The 13,556-nt window shown below is 36.1% G+C and overlaps 1 long non-coding RNA gene across 1 annotated transcript; it reads left to right on the forward strand.

The window, feature by feature from the left end:
* The first annotated feature begins 11,555 nt into the window (after nt 1-11,555).
* Nucleotides 11,556-12,777, forward strand: LOC132860513 (uncharacterized). The gene is made up of 3 exons (XR_009649832.1): nt 11,556-11,649; nt 11,860-12,013; nt 12,463-12,777. It is a non-coding gene; the product is annotated as an uncharacterized LOC132860513 (long non-coding RNA).
* Nucleotides 12,778-13,556: the final 779 nt, after the last annotated feature.

Here is a 13,556-nt window from a genome sequence, read left to right on the forward strand (position 1 = left end):
ATTTAAAACGTTTCAGATTTATGAAAGTAAAAACAAAACAAAATCCAATAAACAAATATAACAACATTATGTCCATTTGTAGACTTTTAGCAATTTCAGGTAAATTTTTCAAGGTTTTTCTTTTGTTTTTTTTTTTACATAACAAAGTTATAATATTTGAAATTATTAGAAATGATTTTGCAATGACTTTAAAATATTTTTATAATAATCTCAAAAGTCTATATTTAAAAAAAATAATTTTAAAAAAGTAAAATTTTACAATGATTTTCTTTTAAAAAATTTTACAATTAATCATATTTTACAAATATGACATCATTATTGAACAATATTTGTATTCATTTGTAATAATTATATTCCTTATAATATTAATTCTATATTTCAAATGTTGTCAATGCAGATATATTGTGCAGTGTAGAAAATTCAACAACTACCATTTAAGGGTTAATCTGGATAATTACTATAATTGGATAATAATTCCTAATCGGGAAAAGCTCTATTTTAGGATTCTACAGAGACTCTTTAAGGGTTTCCCCTGAGTGGGCTCTAAATTTAAATTGGCAGATAATTTTGCTCATTTTAAGCATCTATTTATAGAAAAAAATGCAATTAAAGAAATTTTTGTATTACTGTCATTTATTTATTCTGTTTGTAAAATATACATATTGACATATTTAATAATGCAAATAAAAGATTCAATTTTATTTTTTACAAAATCAGTCTACATTTAAATATTTTCATTTGCATTAAGGGTTTAAAATTTGATAGTAATAGGATGCAATGATTCTACATAGAACCACTGATGAACCCTTTTGGGTAGCATTTTATTTATTCATTCATCTTCTTGCTTTATCCTGATTGGGGTCACGATGGATCACCTGGCAAAACCTATAACACTGCGGACAAGGCAAGATAATTCACCCTATATAGAATGTCAGCCCATCATAGGGAACTTTTCATAAACTTATTCACACCTAGTCGAACCAATACATCTACCAGAAGTGGGAGGAAACTAGTGAGCCCAGAAAAAAACTTACACAAACACAGGGACACTCTGTAAAACTCTATACAGACAGCAAGTGAGGCTCAGGATCGAACTAAAAACCCTGAATATCTGAGACCATTTTGGGGGCATGTGATAGAAATATGTTACATTTTACCATGAAATAAACTGTATGTTTTGCTTTGAACCTTTCTAATTTAGGATTCTACACAGGACCTTTGAGGTTTCCTACAAAGCCGTGCAGGAGATAACATATACTCATAGTTAAATTAAACCACCAGTGCTTTTTTTTAGCCTGGATTTCATTATGTTATTTTGAGATAATCATTTATCATTTAGTCAATGTCTTGTGACTTGTGCAGTGGTGGAAAAGCTCCATTGTGCACATAGATGTTTCTGGTCTCAGTCTTACATACAGAGCACCATTCATTCTTCCGCTACTCGCCTGAAAGGGTCAATGCCATTACATGTCAGCTTTATTTACCTGCTCTGGTGAGTAGATGTAGCACTTAGTAAATGAAGTCCATCTCAGTGGAGTGGAGGACTCATCCAGCCAGGAAGCAAGGGAGAGTATCATGTCCCGGGGGTTCAGTAAATTCCATTATCAAACACTGAAATGAACTCCTGTGTGGTGCCTATACCATAAAACCATCTAACACAGCACTCCTGAATGGTGCTCAGTCTCACACAAATATAGAACAGAAATGTTTATGGAACTGCTTTATGATACTTTTATATTATATGATATTTTAGGATGAAAATTATGTTTGTGTGGATGAATATCGCCATTAAGACGATTCCAAAACAAGTGAATTTACTTATATCTTGACTGATTCTTCAGTTTCTCTCTCAGGGAGCATGCAAAAGGTTTGCATGTAGAAAGTTTGGGTCCTTAGGAACCGAAAAACCATTAATTAACCTTAATTAAGGATGTCTGAAAACCACAGATGGAACATCTGTGAAACACACAATTGACTGCTGGTCATCATGAATATAGTGGAGCCTAAGTTATTTTTTTTAATTATATAAAATTTATATAAAATAATATAAATAATATATTATTTTATATAATAAATATATATTATCAGTTTATATAAAATAATATATGTAAACTGATAATATATATTATCAGTTTAGAAATCTACGCAAGAGATAATAAAGGGATTCTAGCTTCCAAAAATTTAATTTAGGAAGAATTTACTTTATATGCATTACTCGACAGGAATTGAGATGAATCCGTATTTTCAAAAGAAAGGAAAACAAAACATAAAGAGAGCATGGAATATTCTACACAGAGAGTAACCCGAGCTCAGGATCGAACCAAAGAGCTGTGAGCCAGCAATAGTACATCCCGCACCACCATGCCTCAACTACTATTTATATATAAATATTTCATGTGGAAAGAATGAGCTAACACTACCTGGCTAGTCTAAAAACAATGGATAATTTCTAGAGGTCACATGAAATATATTGGTAACACTCCTCTTTAGCTCTAGTATTAAACATAAACAATAACACACATTTCCTGTCAGATCTTGATGGCTTTAATTCTAAAGCTTTTAAAACAAGCTTTTGGTTATTGCCTTGTTCCTACTCTTTGGTTTGCACAGTGGCCCCCAACATGCATATTAAATCAATTAAGGATGTGAATAACACATTTTTCACTGCCTGTGTGTGAGCAGGAAGACTAATTTGGTTTCTTCCTTCCCCTCCAGTCTTAATGTCACATTCCATTACATGGAGCCAAAGGCGTGTGATAAAGTGGAGCATTAGGGCTTAGAAAAACCAAAGTCCATGCAAATGCCGCAATGTAAGTTGAATATTCAGTGCAAAGGCTGCTCTAATTCTTCAGTGAAGTATCAGCAGGAAGTCTTTCATTAGTGGAGTGTGTAGGTCGAGTCCTCCAATACACTACAAACACTGTAAGGGCAGTAGTTTTAAAAACTACTTCAGTGCTAATCATGATGCAATGTTTAATCAGTTTTATTTGACATAAATCTTAAAGGAATAATTAAACCTATAATTGTTACAGAGTTGCTCAGCTTTAAATCTGTTTGGTGTCAAGTGATTTCAGGCTTTTCCATTCAGCTTTCTAATTTGCACAAACTGCCTTGTTTTAAATGTTTTTTTTATATCTCTTTCAAGATGTAAATAAGTCAACTACTGTTGCCCGCTACAACCCACCATACGCAATATAGACCTAAAACCCAGTGCTGTTGAATCCTCCTCTGTAATAAAGGAGGCGGTTGCTCAGTGGTTAAGCTGTTGGGCTACTGATCAGAAGACTGTGGGCTTAAATCCCAGTGCCACCAAGCTGCCACTGCTTCACTTGTATGATAAAATTGCCGAAGGGTGTCAGCTAAATGCTATAAATGGAATTGGTCAGATGGTTTTAATAAATGTTATAACAGCAGCTCTGACAGTAGTGCTGTTGCAAATCACAGTTTTATATTAATGCACATGATTAAATTCTTTATCCATAAGTGCATCCATGTCTCTGATCAATAAAATTCTATTTAATATTTAAAAATGAACTTAAAAGTGTCAATACGTTTGTAAATACATTTTGTCAAGTGAAAAATAAGATAAATAAATAAAGTTTTGTCATGTCTAGAATGGGTTTATCCATCCAGCCATTTTCTGTGCTGCTTTTCCTACACAGGGTAATGGGGAGACTCAGGGCAAAAGGCAGGGGACACCCTGGACAGGGTGCTAACCCATTACAGGGCACAAATGCACACACTCACACATTATAGACAATTGCAGGGCGGAGGTGGAAATCAAATCCCAAAGATCAACTTCCCTTATTAGCACAACACTAAAGAGATAAACTTCAGATACCGTAAATGCTGTTGCAGAAATATTTCATTCTTAATGAGATGACTCATATTTTTCTGTACTGAGAGAGTTTAAGTTAATATTGAAATGAGATATAATTTAAATCAAATTTTAAGTTAAAAAAATATTATATGCGAGAACGCATAATTATGTTTGGAAGTGACCCATTAATGGGTCGCCCATCAGACTGCTCACGATCAGACACCTTACAAGGCTCTGCTATGTTTCACTCAAGCTTGTGACTGTCCATGTTTAAGGCCAAAAGAACTGTGGACTTACAGGAGATTTTAAAAGATTCAAGGTCCTCATTTCATAACAAGCCACCTAGGTATTTTGTTTGTAAATGTAAACGAAGTTGCTCATAATACCACTCAGCAGCATTTTACATACAGTATAATGCATTTTGTATTGCTTTCTTTTACATATAGTTCTCACAGTGTGAACCAATACGTGCAAAAAGAATAAATGCCTGTGTCAAAAAAACCAACCTTAGTCTGTGTTGTTGTGGAGAGAACTAGAGATGCCAAATATGTATTTGTACTAAATCATGAGAGCTAATCGAATGGCACAGATACTGTATGGATGACGTCTCTGCCATAGGTGATTATTAAATGTAGGTATACTGAGAACTAAGCTAGATATAGGTGAGTTAATAACAAATAGGATTTGTCATGAGTCATTTTCTCTCTCCCTGACTTAATTCCAAGCTAATTCTGAGCAGATTGTCTCCATGGACAGCCAGTCCTTTCAGAAAGCCCAGTTCATTACTCACTAGGTCCACGGACAGTCTGTGTAATTGTGATCATTTCTTATCACAGGAGCCATCAGGTCTTGAGCCTGTCCCTGCAATCAACAACCACTTTTTATTGAAGACCAGCTAAGAAACTTTTACTTATCTTGGACTTCTGTAATGATTCACACACCAGCTAAAGTGTCTCCATGTTCAGATTCATCCAAAATCTGATTCTATCAAAATTACTGGTTATAAATTGCCTCGCGTGTGACATCATGGAAACACCTCTGTCACAAGTGAGCACCGTTGTAGGGTTATGTCTGTTTATGCCTCATCAGAACTGCTTCTTTGAACATAACATTAACACTACCAAGTGACAAGTTGTTTGTGTCATTTGTAGTTTGTCTCTTGTGGACATTACATACACCAAATATACTGTATCTGCTACTCAAATGTTGCTTTGTTGTTTGATGCTGTTGCTGATATTATGGCCCAATGTCATGCAGGTAAATTTATGCACATGTTCATCAACAATACTTGAATAGTCTGCAGCGTTTAAGAAATGATTGCTTGGTATTAACAGTATAAAGCATGCCAAGCATTCTACACAGCATTACACCACCTCCACCATCTTGGACTATTTACACTAGGAAGATTGAATCCATGGATTCATGTTGTTGTTGCCAAAATCTGACTTTATCATCTGTGTTCCTCTGCAGAAATCAAGATTTTTCTAGTTTTCACACTGCATTTCAACCTTTGGTTCTTCTGTTATGTTCTGCTGTGTAAGCTCATCCACCTCAGGGTTTAATCTGTTGTGCATTCTGTGATGCTTTTCTGTCTTTCTATCAGCTTGATCCAGTCTGATCTCTCTCATCACCAAGGCAATTCCAACCACAGAACCACTGTTCGCTGTATGTTTTTCCTTTATTGCACCATTCTTAGTAAACTCTAGAGACTAATACCAGGAATGCCAGGAGATCAGCAAAAATATTAAAACCAGCACATCTGCCACCAACAATCATGCTACGGTCAAGATTTGTCCTATTTCTGTTGGTTGATATTAACATCACCCAAAGCTGCTGGACTTTTGCAGGATTTTATTCATTACACTGTTGCCACAAACGATTGGCTGACTAGATTATTGCATGAATGAGAAGATGTACAGCTTCAGTATCACTGCTGTATTACTGCAAACATTAGTCAGAAGTGAAGTTCTGCTGCTTATATTACAGCTTTGCACATTTTCTATTTATATTTTATGTTATCATAACCTCAGGTGGATTAAGCCTGAGTGAGTAGCTGGGTTACTCTATCGTCTTATTGCGCTCTAATCCTATTATACAGTGGGCTGACAGCCACCTCAGCACCTGAAATATTCCTGAGTTCTTTTCCTAAGGCTAGCAAAAAAGTGCCTGATCTTCCTCCTGTCCCAGTGAAATCCCATGTTACAGGAATAATCCAGAGCTGTACAGTCACTGCCACACTCTTATCGTGAAAATGCTGATGAGCTACATGTCATCTGTGTGGAATAGAACTATCCATGTACATGCTTACAGAATGCCCTGGCCTCTGTGCTGACTCTAAAGCAAGGAAATGCAGGAAATCGGATTTTCATGAGTCCCAACAAAAGATTTGTTGTTGTGGCCTTGATTCTCGGCATATTGCAGATTCATCAGGTTGAGACCTGAACGTATGACAATATCTCTGTTTAACTGCAAGGACCTTGTTTGTTAGCTAGCTGATATTAGACTATTACACGGTGTACTTTTATATCAGTAGCCTGTTCTACTAGCAAATAACACTGGTTTAAATAAATAAAGAGTATTGTTTATTGTAATGTATGAACACTGGGTTTTATTTATCAAACTATATATGAAGGAATTTATGTATAAACTGTTAACAGGAGGATTTACACAAGATTATTGTTCAATGTTCATGAAAATCCAGTTAGTTGTGAAAATTGTTCTTTATTGTAATGCTCCTGTTCATATTTACATATAAAGAGACTCAGTAACTTGAACCTGGAGTGATCAGCTTCAGATCGTATCGTTGGTGATGAGTTACATTTCGTGAAACATCTAAAAAATAAATGAATGAAATCAATATTAAATTATACAAATCTATTTAGTCAAATGTAAATGCACCCCGACAAAGGTGAAAGCATTAGTGTGTGTCTATGTAAGGCAATATTTAAGCAGAATTAATAAAAAATTTAGTGCATACTGTTACTTAGAAGATTTGTTTACACTGTTTAGTCATCATTTTGTTGTTTTCAGCTGTTTGAGAGCTTTGCCTTTTATGGAGCTTTTTGTGCAGGGCTAAATGTAGATCAGTTGTGCTGTGAATGTACCTAGTAATTTAAATACATACTAGTACAAAGAAATTCATTGTTAATTCAATTGTTTGGTTTGGATTATGAAAATATTTACTCTTTATTAAATGTTGACGAATGATTATTATCATTACTATTCTCTGTATACAATATTTGTTCCATAACAACAAAGAATAAATGAACAATGTAACAGTCCTTTCTATTTTCTTATTTCTTTCTTAATTATTTATATTTAAAATTTGGCTTAAAATTTGTATATTAGAAAATAGATATTTTAAAAATAAATATATAATAAATATATATATTATTTATTTACTTTTTTTTTTCATCTTTTTTACTTAATGTATGTTACCAATGTTTTATCATAATCATGGTCCGTTAAAACAACCAATATCAATAACAATCAATAACACCAAGCTACGTTTTCTTAGCAAAGTCCCAGCAAAGTCCTTAGCAAAGTCCCAAAGTCCAATCCCTGGTCCTTGTGGGAGATGGAAACAGGCAAAATACGGCATTGCTAAACTGGGTGGTGTGTAGTGTGTAGTATAACTAGGTCTAATGAAGGCCTGTTTGGTTCCACATGGAAACATACTGGATGTAGTTTAGAAATAACATCTAATATAACTGATAATTAATGATATACTTGATAGTGTGCTTGAGGAGTAGGCCACTTCACCAATGCACAATGTATTTGTCAAACAAACAATTGCTAGCTTTTTAGCAAATTTTCTGGCTAGTAACATCAAAATTCACTCCTGGACAAGCTACATAAGTGAAGGTAACTACTTAACAGGCCATTATCAGAACAGTTTTGCTTGCCTTATGCTAGCTGGCTATGATATGTAATGTTGCTAAATTATTATTGTGTAAACAAAACCCATGATTTATTCTGAAAAAGTGAAAATAAAAGCTTGTGAAGATGTCAGTTTGAACATTGTAAGACTATTTCATAATCATCATCAATAGACTAACCTTGGTTACAGAAATGACCACAGGAGCTTGAACTGTTACAACAGAGAGATAGGAGGTTGTGATCGCAGTCATAACCTACAATGTGGTCAGGTGATTAAACAGAGCGAAACCCCTCCTCCTTATTGATATGAATGTTATAAGGTGGATTATATAATCGTTTATTTTTAGGAGAAAGTACAAGTAGATACAATGAGCACACGTCGTCTACAAAGTACAAATAACACAAAAGGACAGATGACAGAACTACAAGCAGAGGAAAAAGAGCATGAGTACAAAGGAGAGAACTTACAAATGCAGCTGTCTGGGTCTTAAATAGAAGACATATTGTACATATATAACAGGCTGTGTATCTATATGTGTGTGTGTGTGTGTGTGTGTGTGTGTAATAGTTTGCCCCACATCTTTTTTATTATGCTGTGTTGCGCAACTTCAAAGTCATTCATTTTATCTTCCCATGTAATATCACCATTCTTTCACTATTAATATCTTATTAGTCACTGCAACAACTTATTATCTTCACTTTGTACTAAGGCATTTTAAAATTTTGTACCTGACTGTAATGTTGCAGGAGGCACTTCATTCAGTTCTGTTGAGGTTTTTGTGGCTAATCAGAGCAGCTTGGCCTGTAGCCGAATGAGTACTGCTGTAATGGTGGTAATTAAAGGCTTGTGAGGGAGGGGTGGATAACATGTGGTGGGGGTGTTTGACTGTGTTGGAGTAAATAGCTCATGGGCTTTTCCTCTCCTGCGCTGCTCATAAGGTGGCCGTGACATGTTTTGTGAACAGTTCCTTCCCACCGGCATGTCCCGACGTGTTTACTTTAGCTCCTTATCACTTCCTGAGCCTGAGTGCCAATCAAGGACGCTGTGAGGCCTTCCTGCCCCCTCTCGATTAGCTACCCCCTCCCCCTACATCACTGACTGTATCATGAAGCTCAGGTGCTCTCTGAGGCCATGGCATGGCTAAAAGTTCTTTATATCCCTCTTGTCCCTGTCCCTCAGGAGACATGAATAACTCACTTGCTTTCCCCTCTCACAAACAAGCAGGGGGGAAATATATGGCTTCTTAAATATGGTGCTCATTACTGGAGTTAAAACACATGCTTCTTTTACACTAGTTTTAAGCTAATGCTAACTTGGCGGTTCTTCAGCCATTTAAACATTTGGGGGCATCAAAACATGCATTAAGCAAGTTATTAATCTGTCTATATAGTTTTAAATGGTTTAAAATGACATTCAGGGGAACTTGAATGTTTTTAGGTTGTGCTGTAAAGCCCAGTAAGGGTTAAATCCTTGTCAGTGTGAGAGTCAGAGTGCTGTTGTACACTCAAGGCTGTCCTGGCAGGAAGATGAGCTCTTAGGCAATGCCACATATCAGCTCAGTGGCTGAATGATCTCCTGGAGCCTGTCCAAATTCAGACCATGTTCTCAGAAAGCCAGAGGAGAGAAAGGCAAAGGTTGCACTACTCCTGCTTTTGTTTGTTTTTGTTTTTTTTTGGCTTCCTGTAAAAATTAGCCAACGCAAATAAGAGCCGTGTGCGGCACCCAGATGAAAGCAATGCCTCGCAGAACACACGTCACCTACGTGACAGACTCATGAGAGGAAGTCCAGACAGAACATCTGCCTCCCTGTGATCCACCACTTCCCCCTGATCCTCAGCCTTGTGTCCTTCTCTTAGTTTCCTCACTTCTCTCTGTATGTCCTTGATCTTTCATCACATCAAACCCTCAACTAACCACAAGGTTACAACATGGCACTGTGAGTAAAATTCAACTCAAACTGTCCAACCAGGAGAAATTCATCAGGCGCAAAATTAGATTAGGCGCTTGAGTCATATTAGATTAGAGAGAAATTATATACAGAGAGAATGCAATGCAGTCAAGTTCAGAAACAGCAAACCGTAAAATATATACTTGGGTCAATTTTGAAATCTTTAGAACATTTACATATATCAATGGATAGATCAATTTTTTGTTCCATTTTTTCTTGATGATCTAACATGGACTCCACAAGTTTGTGTAAGACTTATAATCCATTTGAGATCAAATCCATCAAATGTTGTCCGAACATACCCCTTTTGTACAAAGCACTATGACACAATTGCTTATGCATATATTTTAATAGGAAACAGAAAATAGCATATTCAATATTCAAAATATTAAACATTTCATAAAAATGTAAACAACTTCTCTTTATTTTTAAGTTTTAAATAAAAAAGAAAATCCAAAATTTTTAATAATGCTGAGAAAAGACCGCAAGTGTGAGATCATCTCATTATCTATATCTTTTAGCAGATAATGTTTCTTCTTTCTATAATGAAATGCTTGAAAGTTGTGTAAAAATTATATTAATGAGGCGTACAAATCTTGTATTTGATTTATCATCATTTTATTGAGTAAACTATTACGAAAATCTGTATTCAGGATCTTTTCACCTGACATGGTGTTATTACAGTGTAAATACTCAATGAACAAAAAGACTGATATTTACTTTTGTTTATGAAAGGGAAAGACAGACAGGTCAGGGAGAGATACTTATACTGATGCCTACTGGTGATACTGGTGCATGTTTGGCAGTTTAAATAAATACAATATACACACAGTTTTTTATAAACACACATCCAAATGAATAGATATACTCACAGCAGGCAATGGTCAGGTGATCAGCAAATAACAAAACTAGGTAAGGCAAGAATGACAAACTACGAAGGCTTGGTAACGACTGGTAGGAACGCACAGAGTATATGCAGCTCAAAGTGCTTGTGTCTGAAAGAGTCTGTAGGGTGGTGAGGCTGATTGTGCTCTCAGGTGTGTTCAGTCAGAAGCTCAGTAAATGTGAGTAAAAAAATTGTGTGTGTGTGTTTGTGTGTGTGTGTGTGTGTGTTGGGGATTGAAGTCCATGGCAGCCACATCTGTAGTCTGTGATGTTTCCTGGGAAATAGTGTCCAGACTTAACATTGACCTGACAGACAAAATTCTGAGTGAAGTAGAATATCCATGTACCATGTTTCATTAACACTATTTACTTTGTATGATGCATGAACATGCATAACAACAATGTTTTAACAATAATGCTGTTATTGCATTGCTTACATCATCCCATGCTTCCGTCCAGTTGTTTAATGAGTATTATAACGCTGCAGTGTTTTTGAATTTGATTGGTCACAAGATGTTAATTCATTCTCTGTAACAGCATTTCTGTCAGTAGCGCAGCTCCTTGTGTTGTGTATGTAATAATGCTGAAGATTTCTGTGAGGAGATTATTTATAGAACAAATCTCCAGTGTCAGCATATTTAGAGGTAAAGCTGTACCTTTAAGTTCATGTTTTCTGGACAGAGGAGTTGATGTTTCGTGGTTTCTTGCTAACATGACAAGCTGCAATGATAAAATTTTTTGTTGTCTTATTATCGAGTGAGAGAAAAAAGACAACCTGTGTCATTCTTTAATGAAGAAAAGTACATAATCGTTGGCAAATTGTTGCATTGTAAAATAAATTAAACACATTGTTCTATGTGGTATATATGGGGGATATTATTAGAGAATAATCAGCTTTGGATTGACAAAAGTAACTCCTTATTTTCTTTATAATACCAAGCTTTACTTCATTATTATATTGTAAATTTACTATATACATTTTACCTTAAAAACTGTAAATAAATTTTGATATATTCTCTTAGTTTCTACAGCTGAGATGGATGGATGCTGGCTGAGAAGTGAGATTTGAGGTGACCAAACAGCCATAGGCCAGTTTTCATTACAGTTACATTCCAGGTAAAGGAATCTTTATGTATCCGGACGAATATCTGCTCCAAAAAATAGCTAGAATGTTCTACTTCCTCATCATCACCTCTGGTGAAAGTGCGAGACGATAACACTGAGAGAAAGAGAGAAAGAGGGATAAGGGAGGGGGAGGAAAGGTGTAGAGCAAACCGGGTGCCAGGGCTCTTCTCTTTTAAGTCTGCTTCCTCCTTTCACTCACAGAGATGGGAGTCTTCCTGTGTCTGGCCTTTGTCACCTCCTGTGAGCCAAGAAGAGCTTGAAAAGGAAATGAAGGATCTTCTTCTTGCCATCTTAATATCACCGGTCATAATCACTTTTGTCCTAAGTGGACAACAAGCAGACATCCGTGGAAGAAGTGATGACTCTGGGAAATTTGTACAGGATTCAAATCTGTCTGTAAAACTGATTCTCATTCAGCTTATGATGAGAGCTCAAACTGATGAATTTAGATCTGTAATGTGATAGAATACCTCACATCAACATCTCAAATCTGATCTGATTTGGTTAGAAGCTATTGATTTTCTATAGCTTTTTCCATATGTAGATAAATGCTTTATATATAAATGCTGTATATAGTTGACTAGAAGACACACTGTGTTCTAAATCACATGTAACATCACTTTATACTGATTTAACTTTATACTGATTCATGATTTGATGCAGATATTTACACAAAATGCCCTGTAGTGAACTTTTGACACCAAACACAGTTATATTTGGAGTAAAGGGGATACTGTACATAGTTCTACTCTAAGCCATTGTTATAACCTCGGCAAGAAACTCAGTGTGTGTGTGTGTCTGCAGTAAGGACCCAGATGCTCAAGCCAGATGGTGAAGCCGCTGTCCTAACCACATGCAACAAAAATACATTAAAATAAGATGAGACGAAGACACTTCAGCACGCAGTACCTGAGAGTGAAAGAGTGAAGCTGTTATACACACATTGACTGTAATCACACCTCACTCTTCCCTCAGAAACCCTTCTGTTTTGAGGTGAAAACTGAGACCGAAAGCTTGAGGATTGCTCTGATCCACTGAGTCATATGACTGGATTGAGGCTTGGCTGCTAATTAGTGAATGAAGCTGAAAACAAATCTGTGAGTTGGTGCAAAGATGAAAACTTTAGTCGACTGATGCAACTTTAGTTGCAACAGTCATCTTGTTTCACTGCCTGTAGAAGGCACTGTATGGGATCACTTTAATCTGTATGTCTATATGTTTACTAGTCTACTAGTCTATTTGTATGTCTACCCATCTACATCTTCCTCTCTTTCTTACTCTGTCAAAGACATACATCATCAGTCTGTCTGTCTGTCTGTCTGACTGACTATAACATTCTGCTTTCGTTTTGTTTGTGTGCATGTCTAGCTCAACGTCTATCAGGCCGAGCTGTACCTCTCTCTGTTTTTTCACCAAATATGTATATGTCTGTCAAACATGTTCTGTCAGTCTATACTATGTTCAGAGATGTACATCCGTATGTCTAGTTTTGCATCCATCTATCTGGGAGTCTGCTTTCTGTTTGTCTGTCAGTCAAATCCTCACATATATCTTTCCATCTGTACTTCTGGCTGTCTATCATTCTATCCGTATACGTACATATCTATATATCTAGCAATCTGCCCAGTCTACAGTTCTAATCAATCTGTCTGCATGTCAGTCAGACTGCTGTGTCTCTTTGTCTGTCTATCTCTCCATCTACCTATCTAGTTGTATGTTTGTCTGTCTTTCTGTCCATTTATCTGTGTTAAAAGGTGTTTCATTGTGAGAGCTCGTCACTTGTAAATGTTCCTATGTGGTCAGTGTGAGATAGTGTGGATTAGGTGGTATTTAGTGGATGTTTATTCATGCAATCAATAAAGTGAGCTAACTGAGATGAAACCGAGCGACCAGCAATG

The sequence above is a fragment of the Tachysurus vachellii genome, chromosome 17 (genome assembly GCF_030014155.1).
Source record: "Tachysurus vachellii isolate PV-2020 chromosome 17, HZAU_Pvac_v1, whole genome shotgun sequence".
Classification (NCBI taxonomy): domain Eukaryota; kingdom Metazoa; phylum Chordata; class Actinopteri; order Siluriformes; family Bagridae; genus Tachysurus; species Tachysurus vachellii.